Source organism: Petaurus breviceps, unplaced genomic scaffold, assembly GCF_028583685.1.
Source record: "Petaurus breviceps papuanus isolate PSGF00001 unplaced genomic scaffold, PetGlider_PUasm1.0 90696, whole genome shotgun sequence".
In the NCBI taxonomy this organism is placed as follows: domain Eukaryota; kingdom Metazoa; phylum Chordata; class Mammalia; order Diprotodontia; family Petauridae; genus Petaurus; species Petaurus breviceps.
The window spans coordinates 6,807,162-6,828,287 of NW_027187314.1; the positions used below are offsets into that span (position 1 = coordinate 6,807,162).

The 21,126-nt window shown below is 35.7% G+C and overlaps 1 pseudogene; it reads left to right on the plus strand.

Moving 5' to 3' along the window:
- LOC138144342 (exosome complex component RRP46-like) overlaps positions 1-21,126 on the plus strand; it is a 72,736-nt pseudogene that overhangs the window by 43,586 nt on the left and 8,024 nt on the right.

Consider the following 21,126-nt stretch of genomic DNA (forward strand, 5'->3'; position numbering starts at 1 on the left):
AACCTATGCCATTTCCAAGTGTTGGAACACCATAAATTCTGATTCAATATATACTTAGGAACATGGTAAGTAGTATCAATTACTTAAGTTCACATCAAAAATTAGTCTTCATGCTTTTGCACTGACTATCTTCCTTGCCTATAATGCCCTCCCATCTCACCTCTGACTCTTTGAATGCCTTGTGCCCTTTCTGGTTTCTAATAGCAGAATTGCCACTCTGGTAAGTTTAATCAATTGCTAAGGAAAATAAAAATGGAAAAATTATACCATGAATTTGGAACAGCTCCAATGTGACTTATTTTTAAAAAGTTTTTGATGCTGAGAAAATAAGATGGATGGAGGGAAGAATGACACTAAATATGGCAATTTATATAGAAATTTAATCAAAGTAAATTTATTACTATAATGAAGAGATGCAAAGAAACTAAAAATTGCCACAGAAAACAATAATTTTATATATCAGGAGATAGGTCAAGGACAAAACCACTTTAGAATATAAACTTGTTTATAAGATCTTATGGAGAAAAATTATGTAAAATCTTTAAAAGTATCCCTTTATAATATAGCACGAAGCTATGAAAGGTAAGAAATAAGGAGTTTTTGAGATGAAACTAAACAAATTCTTCCTGGAACCATACAAATATGAATCTATATAAAGGACAAGACACAGAGTAAAAATGGGAAAGATCTGCAAATAATTGTATTACTTCTTTCTCCATTAATAATAGCTCTATTACAGTTGAACTCTAACATCATACTCTTGGATGTACTAAGAGAACAAGTGTAAATGGCATTGAAGTGCACAGATAGGAAAAGCAACTGTATTGGACCAAGTATATGCAGCAGAAACCCCTGCTAGGAGCACAAAAAAGTATTTTAATTGCTTTCATTCCCTCAAATCTCTCTCCATACCAATCCATTCTCTACATCAGTAGTTTGGAAACACTGTTGTCAGGACCCTTAAAATAATTTTGTACAGTATTAAAAATTATCAAGGACCAAGTGTTTTTGTTTCTGTGGGTTATATCTATAACTGTAACTGTATTACACTTAAAACGTGTTAGTATTTTCATGAAAATAACTTTGACCTCATAAACCCCCTCAAGGGATCTCAGAGACTTCTTACAATACCTCCTCACATATGAGGCTCCATTTTCCTTCTCTGTGCCCATGCATCATCCATCTTCTATGTCACTATTTCTTGTAATCCCTAATTTCCTTCAAAACTCTACTCAGGAATTATATTCTGTATAAAGTTTTTTTTCCCTGTTTCCCCAGATGCTAGTGTAAGTCTCCCCCTCTACCAAAAAATTAATTTTAGTTGATTTTATTTACATTTTGTATATTATATTTTATACACATACTGTCTTCCTTGAAAGAATGTGGTGTTTGTGGACAGGGAATCTTTCATATTTGAGTTCATATCCCTAAAGCATAAAACAATTCCTATAATATAGTAGGTGCATAATACATGCTTATTGGGCTACTGATTAGTTGAGTAACACAATTTTGACAGGGTTGAAGAATAATTTCTTAGGGTATTGAAATCAAAGGAATATTCAAAAAGTATGGAAAAATCTCTGAGGATATTAATTACTACTAATTCAGATGCCTGCTTTCCTATACCTATACAATTTTGATGAAAATAATCTGAAACCATTGAAAGCAATCTTGATGAGAGTATTAGAAGAGTTAGAAGATTTATTCTAGCAACATTTCATAGTAGATCTCATTTTGTATTTTAATGAAATGCACTGACAGAAGTAGAAATTTTGAGATACCACTATACTTATTATCAATGGATTTTAGAAAAACATATTGTTGGGGGATGAAACAAGGTTCTGTCTTAGGAGTTTCTCATGCACATATTAAAATTATGTTCAATTGCATGAAATGCATCACAGAGTGAATTTTACTTGAAGATGTTCTGACCACTAATATCATATGAAGCATGATATCTGGAGAAATTTGCTAGGCAAAAATGTTCACCACTAACATGGTCAACATCAATTTTAAGCAGGACACCCAGGCCAGCCATATCTTTTTTCTTCTCTAAGTTTCGTTCTTGACTCTTATAGACTTTTTTCCACAATGTTTATTTTGCAAATGGCAATCACTCAAGAATTTTTTAGTTTACTTTCACTTATGAAACTGAAGAAGAAATTAAACCTGTTCTCCAGTATTTTAACATACATACAAGGCCAGATTGAAAAAAAAATGTATTTAATAATAAAGTGAGTTTGTATTTTTTGGCTAGTTTTCTACAGTATACTTTGAAGAATTATGATTTGTTATCATGCAGAACTTTGAGTTTCCCATGTAAATGAAAGCAAAATGAATTGCTAAGACACCACCATGCTCTATTTAGAAAGCACAGCTACATAGAAGATGCCAGTCAATGTGACCAAAAAAAACAACAAATCAAAACTCAGATGAGAAAATATGGAAATTAAATTAATAAGGAACTGAATGTTCTATAGTTACCTGAAAGGTAGAACATCCCCAAATATGAAAATATTCAAATCCAAGAATTTATTTTGAAAAGCTTCTTTAAACCAAGGTAAGGATGAGTTAATAATTCTACAGTAAATGTAAATCCCTTCTTCTTAAGTACTTTGGTTTATAATTAAAAGAGATAATGATATTTTTAAAGGCATTACAAAGTTTTATTTGAAACAACAGGAAAAAGTCAGAAGGACAGGAGATCACAAATACAGTATAACTGAAGCATTTTTTTCATTGGTATAAATATTATTTCACTCTATTGTAAAATGAGGACAGAACAATACATTTTAAATTTTTTTGGTTGGTATTCAATAAATATGTGTCTCAATGAATGAAAAATTATTTGTTTTTAGAATCAACATCTTTTCTTTTTTTAAATAAATACTATGTCCTGGTAATGTACCCCCTCTCCTACCTTATACAACTTTTATTCCTTCACTTTGTGGGGTGAGGAGGAAAGAAAACAAACTATTTCTATTGCATCCTATAGAATTAGAATAATTATATACCACATTTGTGTTTTAGCATTATATTTTGCAATTATAAATAGATATTTAAAGATTCATTTCAGAGACATGAAACTTAATCATTTTGAATTAGCACAGATATTAAATGTCTACCTCATTAAAGAAAAAAACCCTTCACATTTTTCACCTCTTCATAACTTAAACGTTTGGTAATTCTGAAGAGATTTACTAAATGAAGATGCTTCCCGATGTGAATTAGCTCCTAAGCCTGGGAGAACCCACAGGGAATTCCAAAATCTCTTGCTTTAAAGTTAATTTAAATTTATTCTCACATTTATAGCTCAAAATAGACCACTATCTTACACAGGAAAGTTTTCAAACATTTTTTTTTCCTGCAAAGGAAAACTTACTTAGGTCTTAAAGAAAAACCCATATTGAGGTCTAAGTTAATAATAAAGCCAAGAAAGACTCTGTGTGGTCTAGAAGCATTTATCCCTTACCCTGGAAGCTGTGGGTTACATGGCATTGACATTTTATTAATTTTTTTCAGCATAATTCCAAAATTACTCAAGAAAAACTTAAGGCCATATCTTGCAGAATGCTGTTGTATTGAACGGTATTTAACCTAGGCCAAGTTAAATGGTAGGCCACCAATGAATGTGCACTCCTGTTTTTATCTGTAAAAGGAACTAGTGAGATGGTCCAAGGGAAAATGGAATAATATATCAAGCCTCAGTGATCAAGAGTACTTGAATATCTGGACAATCTTTCAGCAGATGACCAGCAATATTTCCCCCATTATAATTGTGCACTATGAAGAAAGGATGGATGGATTTGCTTTAATTTTAATGTTTATTCTTTTTCTTCAATGTGGGGATCATTATCTATGCTGCTTAGGTTTTCATGGAGCAATAGATTAAACTTTTGAAAGACACCAGTTCAATGAATGAATAAACCGGTTTTTCTTTTGTTTTGCTTTTAGTTTGACACTGTGCAAGACTCTGAAGATAGAAAGTAAAAAACAGTGCCTATCCTCAAAGGGCTTATAAGAGAAGGGTGTGTGTGTGTGTGTGTGTGTGTGTGTCTGTGCAATATAAAATGACTTTTGCGGAACAGAGATCTGCCAGTTGGAAGTTGCCATAAAAATGGCATGAAGGTAAAGAGAAGAAATGAGATGAACTTTGAAAGAAATAATAAATTGGAAACATATAGATGAAGAGAGTGTGCATTCCAGGCATGGGGAACAAACAGGGGCAAAACATCAAGACTAGAGATTGAATTCCTCTGTCTGAAGAAATAGAAGTCTGGTTTAATTGTATAATAGAGGATAAAAGGGGATGAAGTTGGGAGTATCCATGTGCAAACTTGAAAAAATATGCTGGAATTAAAAGTGGAAAGCTACTAACAAGCAGTAGGGAGCCACTGGAATTACTGAGCAGAAGACTAACATGGTCAAACTTTCATGTTAGGAAAATCACCTTAATAGCTATATGGAAGGTGGATTGGCACAAGAAGAGAAGAGGCAGGGATGTCCATTAGGAGTCTCTTGTGGTATTCCAAGTAAAAAAGATGAGTTCCTGAAATGATGTGGTGGGAGAAGAAGTCAGATATGAGAGATGTTGTGGAGTTATAGGTTGGGCTGAATCTCTAGGTTAATGGAAGGACAGTGGTGCCTTTGACAGAAATAAAGAAGTTTGGAAGATAGATAAGTTTTAGAGGCAAACAGATTCTATTCTGACTATATTGACTTTGATGACATCCTTCTATATGATCTAAAGACGTTTTCCAGTCTAAGTCATTCCTACATTATATAAATTCTTGAGCTCTGTGATAATTATAAACACCACTACCCAACTTTTGCAACTTGAAGCATTGAAACATGAAGGAAAAAGCATTGTCTGAGGTCATGTCCACTTTAGAAATCTTGAGATTTTTCTCTCTGGCCCCAGAATCAAGGACTATATCCAATTAAAAAGTAAGAGTCAGATTTTATGTAAGGGAAACTTTCAGTGAGAAGAGTGATCTTCCTTAGTGCATTTTTCTTTCCTTCTCATGCCATCTCCTGCCTGATCTCTAGCTTTCTCTGTTGAGGAGTCAGTCAAGTCCGTCAATAAACATTTAAGTACCTTCTATGTGCCAGGCTCAGGGCTAAATGTTGAGGATACAAATATAAATAAAAACAAAGACAGTTCTTACCCGCAAAGACCTTACAAGAGAGGAAGATAATAAACCAAAGGAAACTGAAAAAGCCAAGGTGGGGGTGGGAGTGGAATAGAATAGGGAATAGGTAACATGTATAGTCTAAAGTAGTCCTAAAGCAGTGTAGTTGGTGGTGAAAGGAGAGAAGACAATGTTGAACTTTCTCCTTTATCTTTTGTTTTTATTTATATTATTCTGAACATAAGAATAGAAAAAAATGTTTTTTATATGAAGGTGTAAATCTATTCTATACAATTTGCTATTCCTTTTAAACATATAACAAAATTATCATGTAACTTTCTTTTCTCCCCTTTTCTCTTCCCTCCCCTTCTTCTCCCTCCCCTCTCATGGCTCCCATTAGACACAGATATATACATATATGTAAAACCATTATATAAATGTTAATATTTAACTGTTCCTTCTCTGGATGTATATAGCATCTTCTTTCATATGAACTTTGTAGTTAATTTGAGTATTTATAATAGTCAAAATTACTTAGTCACTCAAAGTTGTTCTTAAAACAATATTACTGTTACTGTACAAATGTTCTTTTGGTTCTTCTCATTTTGGTATTCATTATTTTGTGCAAATCTATCCATGATATTTTTTTTCTAAAATCACAAAAATGGCTATGTCAAACCTATAAGAATGCAAGTCATTCCTCAATTGATAAATGGTCAAAAGATATGAAAAACATGGAGGTAGTACATTTCATTTCTTAAATCACAGTAGTATTCCATCATGATCACATATCACAACTTGTTCAGCCATTCCCCAATTGAAATGCATCCCCAGAATTTCTAGTTCTTTGCTACCACAAAGAGAGCTGATTACACTATTTTAGAACATATAGGCCCTTTTCCTTTTTCTCTAATCATCTTGGGAAACAGGCTGACTAGTGGTGATGCTGGGTAAAAAAGGTATAGGTAGCTTAATAACTCTTTGGGCCTAATTCCAGATAGTTTCCCAAAGGGGTTAGATCATTTTACAGTTCCACCAACAGGGAATCAGTGTCCAAATTCTAAATATTTTCCTCTCCCACTTCCATTTTCTGGAAAACTTTGAGATCTGGCTCTCACAAGATCATATCACACTCCCAGCTACCCTTTCTGTTACTAACTACATTCTTGATCATTCTCCTCAGCTCACTAGATGAGTCAGGAGAGTTGGAATATTCCTTGCTCCTCATCCACTTCCAGTTTCTTTCCCTACTGCCATCACTCAGTATCCTCTCCTCCTTTGAGGTTTAAGCAATCCTTATATATTACCCAGTCAAATTTCTGGTAGCTGTTATTTATAGACTTCCAGATCACTAAACAAATATCTGGTTCACAATTTTTCTCTCCTCAAATCCTACCATCATACTAGTAGGGTACAAAATACATATAGATTTTCCCTCAAACACTTTAATTATTAAATATCTCAACCTACTCACTTCTCACGACCTATTGCTCCACATTACCTCAGCCACAACAAAGCTGGTCATACTCTTAATCTTACCATTACCAACAAATGTACGTACCACCTCTGTGTACAAGAATTTTGAATTACAGGGGCGGCCAGGTAGCACAGCAAGTAAGAGCACCGGCTCCAGTGTTGAGAAGACCTGGAGATCGAATCCCGGGCTCAAACACTTAGCACCCACCCAGAAACACCTGGCCGTGTAACCTTGTGCAAGTTACTTAACCCCAATTGCTTAGGGGCAGCCAGGTGGCTCAGTGAGTAAGAGTACCAGCTCCAGTGTTGGGACGACCTGGAGATCGAATCCCGGGCTCAGACACTCAGCACCACACCCAGAAATAACTGGCCGTGTAACCTTGAACAAGTTACTTAACCCCGATTGCTTAAATAAAATAAAAAATTAAAAAAAAAAGAATTTTGAATTACTCTTGCCTGACAATTATCTATTAGTTTTCCACTTCTCTCTCTGCCTTTACTTACCTAACATTCTTTTCATCTGCACCATGATGTCCAATCACCCAACCTTCATTTTTCTCCCAGGCATCCTTGCACTAGTGTAGTTCCAATGCAATATTCACAGCATCCATGATCACTGTGAATATACCTTCATGGTGCTTAATCACAAAATATAACAGACTCTCCATTTAGAATACAGAAGCAAAACATTTATTCAGACACTGTAATACCAAATCCCAAAACCAATAAGGGAATTCCATTATAGTAGTAAAGAAGTTCATAAGCCACAACAGCACAGAGAGCCACAGCATCCTTTAGCCTTCCTACAAACCAACATAAGCCTAACTGGCAAATACCACCTTTTACTCACAAGCCTGTCTCTCTCCCCTAGAAGTGTGATCTACTCCCAACCATCTAGCTTAACTCTATCTCCCAGCTCCCTATGAGCTCTGCTCTACCCTTCAGCAAACTTCTCTCACCACAGGCTCCATGTGATTATATTCAGCCTATTAGAGGACAGAGATATTTTCAAAGCAGGGAAGGTCTTCAAATTCTCTTAGGCTTATTAAGGGGCAGAGCAGATCTTCAAATTACCATTTACATTGCAAATAGCCACTCTTTCCTCTTCTAGGTGAACCAGTTTAACTCTATACTGTCCTCTTTTCTTTGAATTTGCCCCACTTACCACATTGTTAATTGTGTTCTGCAAAACCTCTGCCTTGGATCGCTCTCATCATCTCTTGCCTTTGCTCTCAAGCACATGATGCTCAATGAAGGTACTGAAAACAATTCAATTGTTCTGATTGTATGCACTAGAAATTTATGTTACATAACCTCAACTGAACTTTCACTGTTGCTAGGCAATTAAACTATACCTTCCTTTTCAATTTACTACACCACTCTTCACAAAGACTTTTCCAAATTTATTTAGCCCCTTCAAACTTTTCATTGTTTTCTCTCTCCTACTTTCATCTGAGAGCCTTTACTCATACAAAAAAATGAAACCATTTGCCATGATCTCCTTCTTCTACTCTCTTCCTTATCTTTCAACTGGATATGTAGGAGACTTCTGATATTCAAAAATTTCTAAAACTGAACTCATTATCTTTCCCCCTAAATCTTTCACTTCCTTTTAACTTTTCTTTGGTTGTAGAAGGCAACACCTTCATCTATAATGGCAAGCAAATAATTAGTTAGCACCTTGTTTCAGCTATTTAATTATTTAGAACTTTGTTTCAGTTCAAGTTTCTTTTAAGTCCTGCCCATGGCTATATCAAGTTTTTGGTTAAGAAACAGAACTTGTGAACCCCTGTGGCTGATGCAACAGGAAGGAGCTTATTGACCATATATAAGGAGAAGCCCAGGCTGGGAGAGAGCAGAACTGAGAGAGCACTTGTGGTGGTGTATTTTGAGAAGGCAACATCTGTGGTGGTGGTGCCACTCTGACTCTTCTGTCTGTGTTGATTTTTGTTTATGATGTGTGTTGAGTTCTCAGATCTTGTTGGTGGATCTATGTTGATTTCACAGGCATATAGTGAATTGATGATGGTGCTGGCAATGTTTATGAATGTTATTGTGGCTCTTTTAATTTTTGTGACCTAGGGGTAGACAACTTTGACCTTTGTACTTTGTGTCCTTTAAGGAGGACTGCTCCTTTAGGATGATTGAGTTAAAGACTACTGAATGACATCTTTTGCTTAAAACTATGTGGCCACTTTGGTGAAACTATGTGAACACTTTAGATATAACTTGTTATGTGATAACATTGTGAATGCTGTACTTTGGTTTCTGTCAATGTTTTGTCTTAGTTTATTACTGAATAAACAGAGAGTTCACTATACTATGTAATCAGAACCTTGAAGCTGTTCACTACAGCAGTTCTCTGGAAAGTTGGTTGTGCTTGGCTTTATATCATTCCGGTTCCTTTACATTTCTTGTTATCTGATACTAATTATAGAAAATATGGAAAATCAACCAATAAATTTTATGCCTGTTATATGTCAAGAACTATTCTAGATTCTGAGAATACAAATATAACGAATGAAAAAGATGACTTTCAATTCAGAGTGACAAGCAACCTGCTAAAATCCCATCATATTCCTAGAAATTTTCAACAATTTGCCCCAAATCACAGTTAAAAAGTTGCTGACATGGTATTCATCTGATCCAAATCAAGAGTCTTTTTTACTGCACTATGATGTTTTGTATTATATGACTTTTTGAGTTCTTTTCCATATTTTTCTTAATCATTACATTTATCTTGACAAACTTGAACTTGTCAGAGATTTACCTATCTTCAGTTTGCTTTCAAAGAGAGGGGGAAAAACAATACCTATCTTTGACATTGACCATTAGTTTCTTGTCATGACTATCAGTCTTTTTTTTTGCTTTCCCTTCAAAAAAGCTCCTTGTCCCAAACTCTACCTACCTAGTCTTAACATTTTTTTTGAGCATTCAGGGTTAATTGACTTTCCCAGTTTCACAAGACTAGTAAATGTGTAAGTCTGGATTTGAATTTAGGTTCTCCTGACTCCAGGGCTTGTGCTCTATCCACTGTACCACCTAGCTGCCCCATCTAAACATTCTTCTGCTGCCCCTATTTTCCAGTCTCTCAGACTTTCTTCCTAGGAATCATCCTGGATTCTTCATTATCTTTCACCTTCCTCTGGCCCATCTATGTCCAAGTTATTGCCAACACTTGTTAATTTCATCTTTGCAATATCTCTTGAATATGCCCCTTTCTGTCCTATGACATTGTAAAGTCTGGTATTTCCCTGGGAAATAACAGCTGGGGAACCCTGCACCTGCCCCATAACCATAGGCTGAGTTTGATACCAAAGGAAGAGATCAAGAGGCTCCAGATTGGTTATAGGAGTTTAATCTATCATTATGATTACTTAAAACAGGAACAATCTGTGGAAGCAGTCAGATGATTCAGTAGCTCTTCACAAAGCCCCCCCCCCTCAAAATCCCTGTGGTAATTATAGAAATTAGACAAAGGGAGGGGGAGCAATGGAGTAAATCACTACTGATTTGTATTTTGAGATATTGGATATTGGATTTTTTAGTTCTTTGCTTATTAATGAGCTCATTTCTGGACTTGAGCATTAAGCCAGTGTTGTTGGGTAAATACCCAAACACGGAGCTGTATACAGACCACGCACCAGTTACAAAGTGGTCACCACGTCCATGTCATGATTTTTATTGGACACATTATCTGAGTTATGACAGTGTCTGAGCTTTGATTTTTAACAGGGCACCATGCCCAGGCTTCCACCATTCACAGAGTTTAAGTTTATGGATTTCACTTCCTAGTTTGGATTATGACTTTCACCAATTAGGACCCCCAACAGACACTGTCAACACTCTAGTATAGGTTCTTATCACTTCATATCTGGATTATTGATGTGGCCAAATGCTAGGTCAATCTGTCTTAAGTCTCTCCCCACCTCCATTCCATCTTCCATTAAGGCTTTAAAGTGATTTTTTTAAAAGGCAGGTCTGATCACGTCACCTCCATATTCAATAAACTCCAGTGACTTCCTATTGCCTCCAGGAGAAAATATAAAATATTCTCTTCATATTGAAAGCCCTGAAAAACCTAGTCTTCTCTTACTTTTCAATTTGTGTTATATCTTACTCCTTGATACATAGTTTTTAACTTAATGGCATTGCCTTCCTATCTATTCTATAAACAAGATACTCCATCTCTAAGCTCCAAGAACTCTCTGGCTGCTCCTCATTCCTGAACCTCTCTCTCTCTGTCTCTGTCTCTGTCTCTCTGTCTCTCTCTGTCTCTGTCTCTCTCTCTCTGTCTCTCTCTCTCTCTCTGTCTATATCTGTCTCTCTCTGTCTCTGTCTCTCTCTGTCTCTGTGTGTCTCTCTCTCCTGCTCTAACTTCTGACCTCCATGACTTCCTTTAAGTCCCAATTAAAATTTGGCTTCTACAAAAGGCTTCCCTCTTAGTTAATACCTTCCCTATGTTAATTATTTCCTATCTGTTTGAATGTTTCCCTCCATTATATTGTAATCTCCTTGAGGGCTGAGCTTGTTTTTTTACCCCTTTTTGCATCCCCAGTGTTTAGCATAATATCTAACACATAGTGAGTGTTTGATAAAGGTTTACTGATTGTTTGATGTGAAAGAATAAAATATACTTATGATTTTTCTTTACAATATCTTTAATATTTCCCTTATCCATTCTATTTCAGCTGTTACAACAATCTACAGGATCATTATTTATGACTAGAAACCATCTTTGTCTAGTATTTGACAAATGTTTTCTAGATCTTTTAGGTCACTCAAAAATTGCATGCCAAAATTATCTTTTTCATCTTTCAAGGGAAGATTTTTTTTTAATTGAAGGCATCATGTTGCTCAATCATTCCTTGCCAAAGCCAATCTGTTCCCTCTTCCTTCCCCATTCATGCATGAAGAAATTGATAAACTCAAATGAGTCTTCAGCAAGGCTCCATTTCAACTGAAAGGTGCTGTCTCATGATTCAGAATCTGCTCTTGTTGCTTCTGATATCAGATCCACCTCAAGACTAGACACACACACACACACACACACACACACACACACACACACACCATTTCCCTCCCATAGATTAGCAGCCCTATTTATGCTTTGTACATATTCTTTACAAGTGCATATAATTGGGAAAAATAAGTGTTCATATGTAGTTTGGGCAAATATAGTTCTAGAAAAATTAGGCTTCATGATTTAAAAAAAATACATATTACCATGGATTTGTCAAGTACTTTCTTAGTTGATCTTCCTATCTTCTGATTCCTCCTCTTCCCATCAATTATGTTGCCAAAATATTCTTTCTGATGCATTCCATTCATTCATGCAATGAATATTCATTTGAGCATATACTAGAGAGACAAAGTGTTGTGCTAAGAAATAGTATATTCTGTCTTCAAATGAAGTATAAATTATACAAAAGAGCTTTAAAGCCCTGCTATCCAATATTTTTCCTCATTGCTTCCACATCTTAGTGAATGAGCCTTTATAATTAGAGACCCCCCTGCTTCTCTGTTTGTATCCCTAGTGCTTAGCAGTATTTTTTGCTGTATATTAAGCATCTGATAAATGTTTTTTTTTCTCTTTAATCTGCTTACATACCCATTTTTCATTCATTCATCTAATATAGACTTTCTGTTTTGCCACTGACTTGATGGTGGAAGAGAATGGATTGGGCAATAGCAGGCCCAGGGCCAGTGATGTTAATTCTGGTGACTCATCTAGCAAAATGAAGGAAGCTTTTAAGCACCGATTTCCCACTCTTACACTATTTGACCCTCCAACTCTTCCTTGGAAGATAAAGTTGCAATACTCGAGAGATGGATGTTTTCCCTAAGGATAGGGGACAAATGGGCTGATCATAATAAATAGAAATTGAGGACTTCAGAAAATAGACTGAGAGTGATGAAGACTAAGAAAAGATCATCAGACTGGAAGAGAATAATTTTAGCTGAATGATGAGGTCAGAAACCACATGGCAATGTGTTTTTTTTCTTTTCACAGCATATAGTAGGCATTTAAAAATGATTATTTGTTTGAACTAAACAACAGGTATGACAGAGAATTGACATAATAAAAGTAGAATGATAACAAGAAGAGGAGAAGGGGTTGATTGTACCACAAATTCAGATTACTTTTTTTTTTCCTTCTGTAATTATATGCAACACTCCTCAGCATCTTGGAAGCAGAAACAAGTAAATCAGATGTTGAAAGTTAACCATGGATGAATATAACAATTCAGGAATATCTGAAGATCACATACAAAGGTTTTCTGGATCAAAGGTTAGCTTGATGTTAAAATGGAAGTCAGGAGTCAAGTTTGGGTATGAAGGCAAGTGAAGTCAAGGAAAAAAAGATAAAATGAAAGAGTGAAAATGAGTTGTTATGGGAACAAAAATCACAGATTTAGAGCTCTAGTCAAGAAAAATCCTTTGATTTTATAGATACCATACTGGGGACCAGAGAAGTTAAGTACTCTTCATGATTGCTCAGATAGTAAAAGGTAAAACCAGGATTTTACCTCAAGTCCTCTGACAAAGCATCTAGAATTTTTTTCTTCATTTTCCCATAAAAGTGTCTCACAATAAAGAAGAAAAGCAGGTTTACTGTAGGTGACAGAAAGGAATAGGTTAAAAGAGAAAAAAAATTGGATTTATGATACAAATTTAAAGTCATACTCTTAGGAGTGATATAAATCCAAGAGATAATGTGGATAATGGTGAAATTTTGTTGGTGTGTGACTGAGGGGGAGTACGGAAAAATCATTAAAGTTGACAAAGTTTAAGAATAGTTTAGTCATATTGTTAGCAGATCAGTAAATTTGAATATTAAAGGCTCTGAGGATGATAAAAGAGATTGTGGGTGGGAGGAAGACCCTGTTTAAATTTAAAGCTAAAATCATTGCAAAAATGGCAAGATTGATCAAGGGGTTGGGAGATAAGTGGAGCAAGATTAAGGAATGGTTTCAATAGAGTATATGACTTTTTTTCCAAATTATTTGTTTATTTTTATTTTTCAACATTCATTTCCACAAGATTTTGAGTTACAAATTTTCCTCCCGATCTTTCCCCTACACTGACCCCAAAAATAGTAAGCCTACTGTATACCCCTACCCACAATCTGTTCTCTCTTATATTCTCCCCCTGTCCCCTAACTTTCTAGTAGGGCAAGATGGATTTCTATACACCAGTGGCTGTATATCTAATTCTCCAGTTGTATGTTAAAAAAATATTTCTTTTTTTTAACATTTGTTTTTAAAACTTTGAGTTCCAGATTCTTTCCCTTCTTTTGTCCTCACCCACTCCCACTGGGAAGATAAGCAGTTCAATATAAATTGTATATGTGTAGTTATGCAAAGCATTTCATAGTAGTTATATTTTGAAAGACTAACTATATTTCCCTCCATCCTATACTGCCCCCCACTTATTCTGCTTTCTCCCTTGACCCTTTCCCTTTTCAAAAGTGTTTGCTTCTAACTACCCTCTACCCCAAACTGCCCTCCTTTCTATCAACCTCACTCTTATCACCTTCCCTCCTACTTTCCTGTAGGGTAAGATGCCCAATTGAATGTGTATGCTATTACCTCTTTAAGCCAAATTCAATGAGAGTAAGGTTGACCCATTCACTTTCACCTTCCTGCTCTTCCCCTCCGTAGTAAAAGTTGTCTTTTGCCTGTTTTGTATGATAATTTACACTAATCTATCTGTCCCTTTCTCCTTCTCCCAATAAATTCGTCTCTCACCTCTTAATTTTATTTTTTAGATATCATCCCTTCATTTTCAACTCATCCTGGGTCCTCTGTCTATGTGTATATATACACACATATGCATACACTCTCACATATATTTATACACACATACACCCTTCTATACATTATATATGTGTGTGTGTGTGTGCGTGTGTGTATACATATATATGTATACACACATATATATTCCCTTCAACTATCCTCATACTGAGAAAAGTCGCATGTGATAAAATTATCATTTTTCCATGTAAGAATGTAAACAGTTCAACTCTAATAAGTTACTTATGAGTTCTTTTTTGTGTTTACCTTCTCATGCTTTTCTTGCTTCTTGTATGTGAAAGTCTTCAACTCAGGTTTTTTCATCAAGAATGCTTCAAAATCCTCTATTTCATTGAATGACCATATTTTCCCCTGAAACATTAAACTCAGTTTTGCTGAGTAGGTGATTCTTGGTTTTAGTCCTAGCTCCTTTGACCTCCTTAATATCATATTCCAAGCCCTTTCATGCCTTAATGGAGAAACTGCTAGGTCTTAGTTTATCCTAAATGTGTTTCCACAGTACTTACATTGTTTTTTCCTGACTGCTTGCAATATTTTCTCCTTGATCTAGGAACGCTGGAATTTGGCTATAATATTCCACAGGAGTTTTCTATTTGGGATATTTGTCAAGAGGTGATGGGTGAGTTCTTTCAATTTCTATTTTTCCGGCTATTTCTAGAATATCAGGGCAATTTTTCTTGATAATTTCTTGAACGATGTTGTCTAGTCTCTTTTTCTGATCATGGCTTTCACATAATCCAATGATTTTTAAATTATTTCTCCGGAATCTATTTTCCTGGTCAGTGGTTTTACCAATGAGATATTTCATTTTGACTTCTATTTTTTCATTTGTTTGCATCTGTTTTATAGTATCTTGATTTCTCATAAAGTCATTGGCTTCCAATTGCTCCAATCTATTTTTGAAGAAAATTATTCTCTTCCCTGAATTTTTGAAATTCCTTTTCCATCTGGCAAATTCAGCTTTTTAAGTCATTCTTCTCCTCCTTGACTTTTTGAGCCTCTTTTGCCCTTTAAGTTAGTCTATTTTTAAGGTGTTATTTTTTCAATGTATTTTTTGGTTCTCCTTTAACAAACTGTTAACTCACTTTTCATGAGTTTCTTTCATTATTCTCATTTCTCTTCCCAATGTTTCCTCTACTTCTCTTACTTGATTTTCAAGCTCTTTTTTGAGCCCTGCCATGGCCTGTAACCAGTTCATATTTTTCTTGGAAGCTTTTTATTCAGGAGTTCTGATTTTGTTGTCTTTGTCCCATTACATGCTTTAATTCTTTCTGTCCCCAAAAAAAGATTGTATGGTCTTATTGTGTTTCCTATGCTTGCTCATCTTAGCACTCAATTCCTTCACTTTTGAGTTCTTTGCCATGGTAGAACTCTGCTTCCAGAGTGGAGAGAGCTTTGTCCCAAATCTCTGGGGTTTCACAGATGCCAGGGGTGGACACCCTCTCTATAGTCCCCACAAGCTCTGAAACACTGTGCACAGACCCCAGTACCACCACCCAAGACCCCTCCAGATCCAAGAAGGTCAAAACAAGAGTAATTACCCTCTAAATGGTTGCTTGGTCCCCCTAAAATCTGCAGGCCAGGAGCTCTGGATGCGGCCACACAGCAGCAGCTGCAGCCACTGCACCTCCATCCCTTCTTGCCCCAGGGGCAGGGGTTGTACCATGCTCTTACTTCACCTGTTTCCAACAGAGTTCCCCACTAACTAAATTTTTACTTTCACTTTGGCCTTTATGGGTTGAAGAGTCTGAAAGCCACCACAGCTGGTGGTGATTCACTCTTCTGAAGTCTGTTCAGGCTGGTTTGTGCTGCCGGTGAGGGCCACCGAGGGGCTGGAACTGTGTGTCTCATGCTGGACTGTACACAGCTACCATCTCAAGGTGATAGACCCTTTCTGGTGACCTGCCAGCCTACCTTCAGTGGGAGATTTATTTCTCTCTGTCACTTTGTGGGTTCTGTAGCTCTATAATTGGTTTAGAGTCATTTTTACAGGTATTGGAAGTGTTTGAAGCAGGAACTCATGCCAAGTTCATGCTTTTACTCTGCCATCTTGGCTCTGCCCCCCAAGTATATGATTTTTTAAAAATGGAAGGAGCCTATTGACTGATAGGGGAAGAGGAATGGTCTGGTAACAGCAGGGAAAATCAAGAAATAGGTCAATGTCTTTTTCTCTGATTGGTGAATAAGAGGGAGTGGGAAAAAGTGTCACCTCCAATGTAAATTGCTGTGAGGAATTTGCTATATTAATTTAAAAGTCTTATCTCAGCTAAAGTGAGTTTCTTGAAAAGTTCACTGATTTACACAAATTTGTTGAAAATGATGAGATCCAAAGAGCACAATCAGTGTCTGTAAGATAGAAAGTCCATTTGGAACAGATCTGAAAAGAACAAAGCTCATTGGAATAAGGATAAATATCTTTTTAAAAATAATTTCATTTTGTTAAATAATCCTAATCACATATAAAAGAAATCTTTTAACAATCCTTTTCAAAATATTTGAGTTCCAAATTATCTTTCTCCCTTCCTAACTCATTCTTGAGAAAGTAATCTGATATTTATTATACAGGTGAAGTTGTGCAAAACAAATTTCAATATTAGGTATGGTACAAAAGAAAACACAAACGAAATAAAATAATAAAAATAAAGGAAGTTAAAAACTATAAAGCCAATCATGAGTAACTCTCATGAGGACTGCTGCTGTGAATAACTTTAAGGATCTATTCCCATAGTATAGTGAACTATCTAGTTATTCGGCAACAAAATAAAGCAAAACATTCAAGAAACTAATGCAAGACATTCACAACAACAAAACTTGGCTACTTATTACTAAGGTGGCCACATGGTCTTAAACAAAACATACCACTCAGTAAGGCACAATCTCCTCAAACAATATAAAATCCCATCTAATGTCTTCTTTTTATCTTAATTGGAGGCTGGCTTCCAATCATCCTTCAGCTGATTAAGAGGTAGGGAAAAGTACAAAGGCCATCCACTCCTAGATCACAGTAAGTCATAATCTCATCAGTCAGCACTAAGTACCCAGGTAAAGGACCTTTCTTCTTAACTCCAGGCTGATGTCCAAACTCCTGAGCTCCTCTTCCATCTCTGTTCTTGCTTGAATCCACCCAACTCTAGTCTGGATTCATTAACAGGCAGCTCTCTGATCTCAGCTCATGGTGATTAGTCCAGTTGATGCCCTTCGAAGCTTCTGTTTCTGGTAAGACAAAGCTTAACAGAGACACAACAATATTTAATATTTTATTTTATTATATTAATAATATTATTAATTATAATATATTATAAAATTAAGTATAACAGGCTTACAACTATATTCACACAAATTGCTGGCAGTATCTATCATCTCAGCTCACTTTTTGTCTGACAAAGTAACAGAAACCAAAAAAGCTTCTGTCTGAGAAGTCAAACACAAATCAGCAGTAAAGTCCTAGGACCTCTGTAAACGCCAGTAAAGACCTCTTTCAGGACTTCTGTAAACAGCAATAAAAGTCCTTTTTCAGGGTTTCTGGATCAGCAGTAAAGTTCTCTTTTACAACTTCTTTCTAAAAACAACAGACAAAACTTGTGTCTGACAGACCAACAGGCAGAGTGCTATAGAGTGCCTACATCACAAGCATTCTTGCTCTCAGTTCTGCTTGGTCCCAGCCCGTGCTTTTATCTGTTTTGCTCCTTTCTGTTCCACCCTTCATGTTCTTTTCTTTCAACATGTTCCTCCCACCTTGCTTCCATATGATGGCATTAGGCCTATTAAGGGGAGGAAAGGTCTCCAAACTCCCTATTAAGGGCAACACAATGTATACTATTTCCAACAAAGAATTGATATAATCACAGAAGGGGCTCCAAGGCACTTGAATAGCTGAAACAAGGAGCTAAGTACCACTTTGCTTGCCATTAGGAAAAGAAACCTTCAGGATGTTGGGAGAACTATTGTAAATTGCATGCCACCATCAGCAGGGGGAGGGGAGATGGGGGGAGAAAAGTTAGAACTCAAAAGCTTGTGGAACTGAATGTTGTAAACTAAAAGTAAATGTATGTATCTATATCTATATACATACATATATATGTGTGTGTGTGTATGTGTGTGTGTAACCTTCATTCTGTATTCATAGTTCATCAGTTTTCTCTCTGAATGGAGATAGCAATATTACTCCATGGGTCCTTTGGAATTGTCTTAAATCATTTTCTTGATCAGAGTAACCAAGTCTTTCACAGGTGATCATCCTTAAAATATTACTCTTACTGTGTACAATGTTCTCCTGTTTCTGTTCTCTTCACTTTTTATGAGCTCATTTGTCTTCCCAGGTATTTCTCAAAATCATCCTACTCATCCTTTCTTAAAGCATAACAATATTCCATAATAAACACATTCCACAACTTAATCAGCTTTAACCCAGTTGTTCTTCAACATGGTTGGGCTTGCTCACAGCTCCACTAACACTGCATTATCATCCTAATTTTTCTACATTCCTTCCAGCATTTGTCATTTTCTTTTTCTGTCATGTTAGGCAATCTAATAGGTGTGAGTTGTTTTTTTTTATTTTAATTTCTCTAATCAATAGTGATGTATAGCATTTTTATGTGACTATTGATGGCATTGATTTCTTCTCAAAACTTTTTCAATTATTTGATTATTTATCAATTGGTTAATAACTATTATTTTAATAAATTGGGCTGTTACTTATATTTCTTTTTGAGAGGTAAGCCTTCATCAGAGAAATTCACTGTACATTTTTCTAGCTTCTTGTTTTTCCTCTAATTTTTGTGGTATTAGTTTTGTTTGTGCAAAAGCATTTTTCTTTCAGATAAAAGTTATATATTTTATTTCCCTTAGTGCTCTCTACTTCTTCTTTGGTCTTAAACTCTGCCCTTATTCATAGGTTAGACAGTTGTAGTTTTCTTTGCTCACCTAATTTAATTATATCAACATGTATTTCTCAATCTTTATCCATTTTGACCTTATCTTGCTATACAGTATGAGATGCTGGTCCATGCCTAGTTTCTGCCAAACTGCTTTCCAGTTACCCCAGCAATTTATGTTAAATATTGAGTTTTTACACCCAAAGTTTGGATCATTAAGTTTACAAACATTAGATTATAATGGTCATTTTACTACTGTTAATTGTGTGCCTAATCAATTCCACTGAGCTACCACTCTATTACTCACATTTCTTATATGATTACCACTCTATAATATAGATTGTAATCTATGACAGAATAAATAAAGTTAAACAGGATAGTCATTTTCATTCTATTGGCTCAGCCTCCCCCTAAGCAATTGATATTTCTTTAATTGTTTAGATTTGTCTTTATTTGTGAGAAAGGTTTTGTAATTCTGTTTATGTGGTTGCAGGTTTTGCCTTGATAGATAGATTCAGAAGTATTTTATATTGTCTGTAGTTACTTTAAGTGGAAGTTCTCTTTCTATCTGTTGCTGATAGTTTTTACTGGTAATATATAAAAATGATGATGATTTATGTGGATTTATTTTATATCATACAATTTCATCAATGTTGTAAATTATTTCAACTACTTGTTTTTTAAGTTCATTCTCTTAAGGTTCTCCAAGTAAACCATCATATCATGTGCAAAGAATGATAGTTTTTTTTCCTCATTGTTTCATTTCTTCAATTTCTGTTTTTCTTCTGTTGCTACAGATAGAATTTCCGGTATAATATTGAATAGTAATGGATGATTCACTCCTGATCATCAGGGAGGCTTCATGTTTATCTTCAGTATAGACAACGCTTGGTCTTGTTTTTAGATAGATACTATTCATCATTTGAGAAAGGCTCCATTGATTCCTATGCCTTCTAATATGTTTAATAGGAATGGATGTTGGATTTTTAAAAGGTTTTTTGCATCAAGATAATCATATAATAATTTTTGTTGTTTCTGTTAGTGCAATTATGATGATACCTGAAATATTGAACCTTCCCTGCATTCCTAGTATAAATCACACTTAGTCATAGTGTATTATCTTTGCATCATATTACTGTAATATCCTGGGTAGCACTTTATTTAAATGTTTAAACCAATAGACTTTAAGGAAATTGATTTATAATTTTCTGGGGTATTTTTTGCTTTTGGGGGGTTAAGGGGGAAGGTAGGGCAGTTGGGTTTAAGTGACTTGCCCAAGGTCACATGGCTAGTTTTGTGTTAAGTGTCTGAGGCCGGATTTGAACATAGATCCTCCTTACTCCAGGGCCAGTGCTCTATTCATGGTGCCACCTAGCCACCCCTCCTGTCTTTTTGTTCTCCCTAGTTTATGTTTCAAAATCCTATTTGTATCATAAAAGGAATTTGGTAAGATTCCTTTTTTGTCTGTTTCCCTAAATAGCTAGTAAATTATTGGGATTCTTTCTTAAATGTTTGTAGAATATAACTGTCAATACTGCTGATACTGAGGATTTCTTCTTAGGGAGCTCATTGATGGCTGTAATAGTAATGGAATTTGAAGATACCCCTGTATTGCCTTGGTTTTCAGGTTGAGTGTTAAAACCCAGAGCTTGTGAATCCCACTTGTGACATGGACTTGTTGACAGGAAAAGAGAGGACTGAAGTGGGAGGAGCTGGTGCTGTGGATTTAGAGAGGCACGAGCAGAGGAAGAGAGGCAAAAGAATTTTTGGAAGCAGCATCCTGGAGGCAGAGAGAGAGAGAGAGAGAGAGAGAGAGAGAGAGAGAGA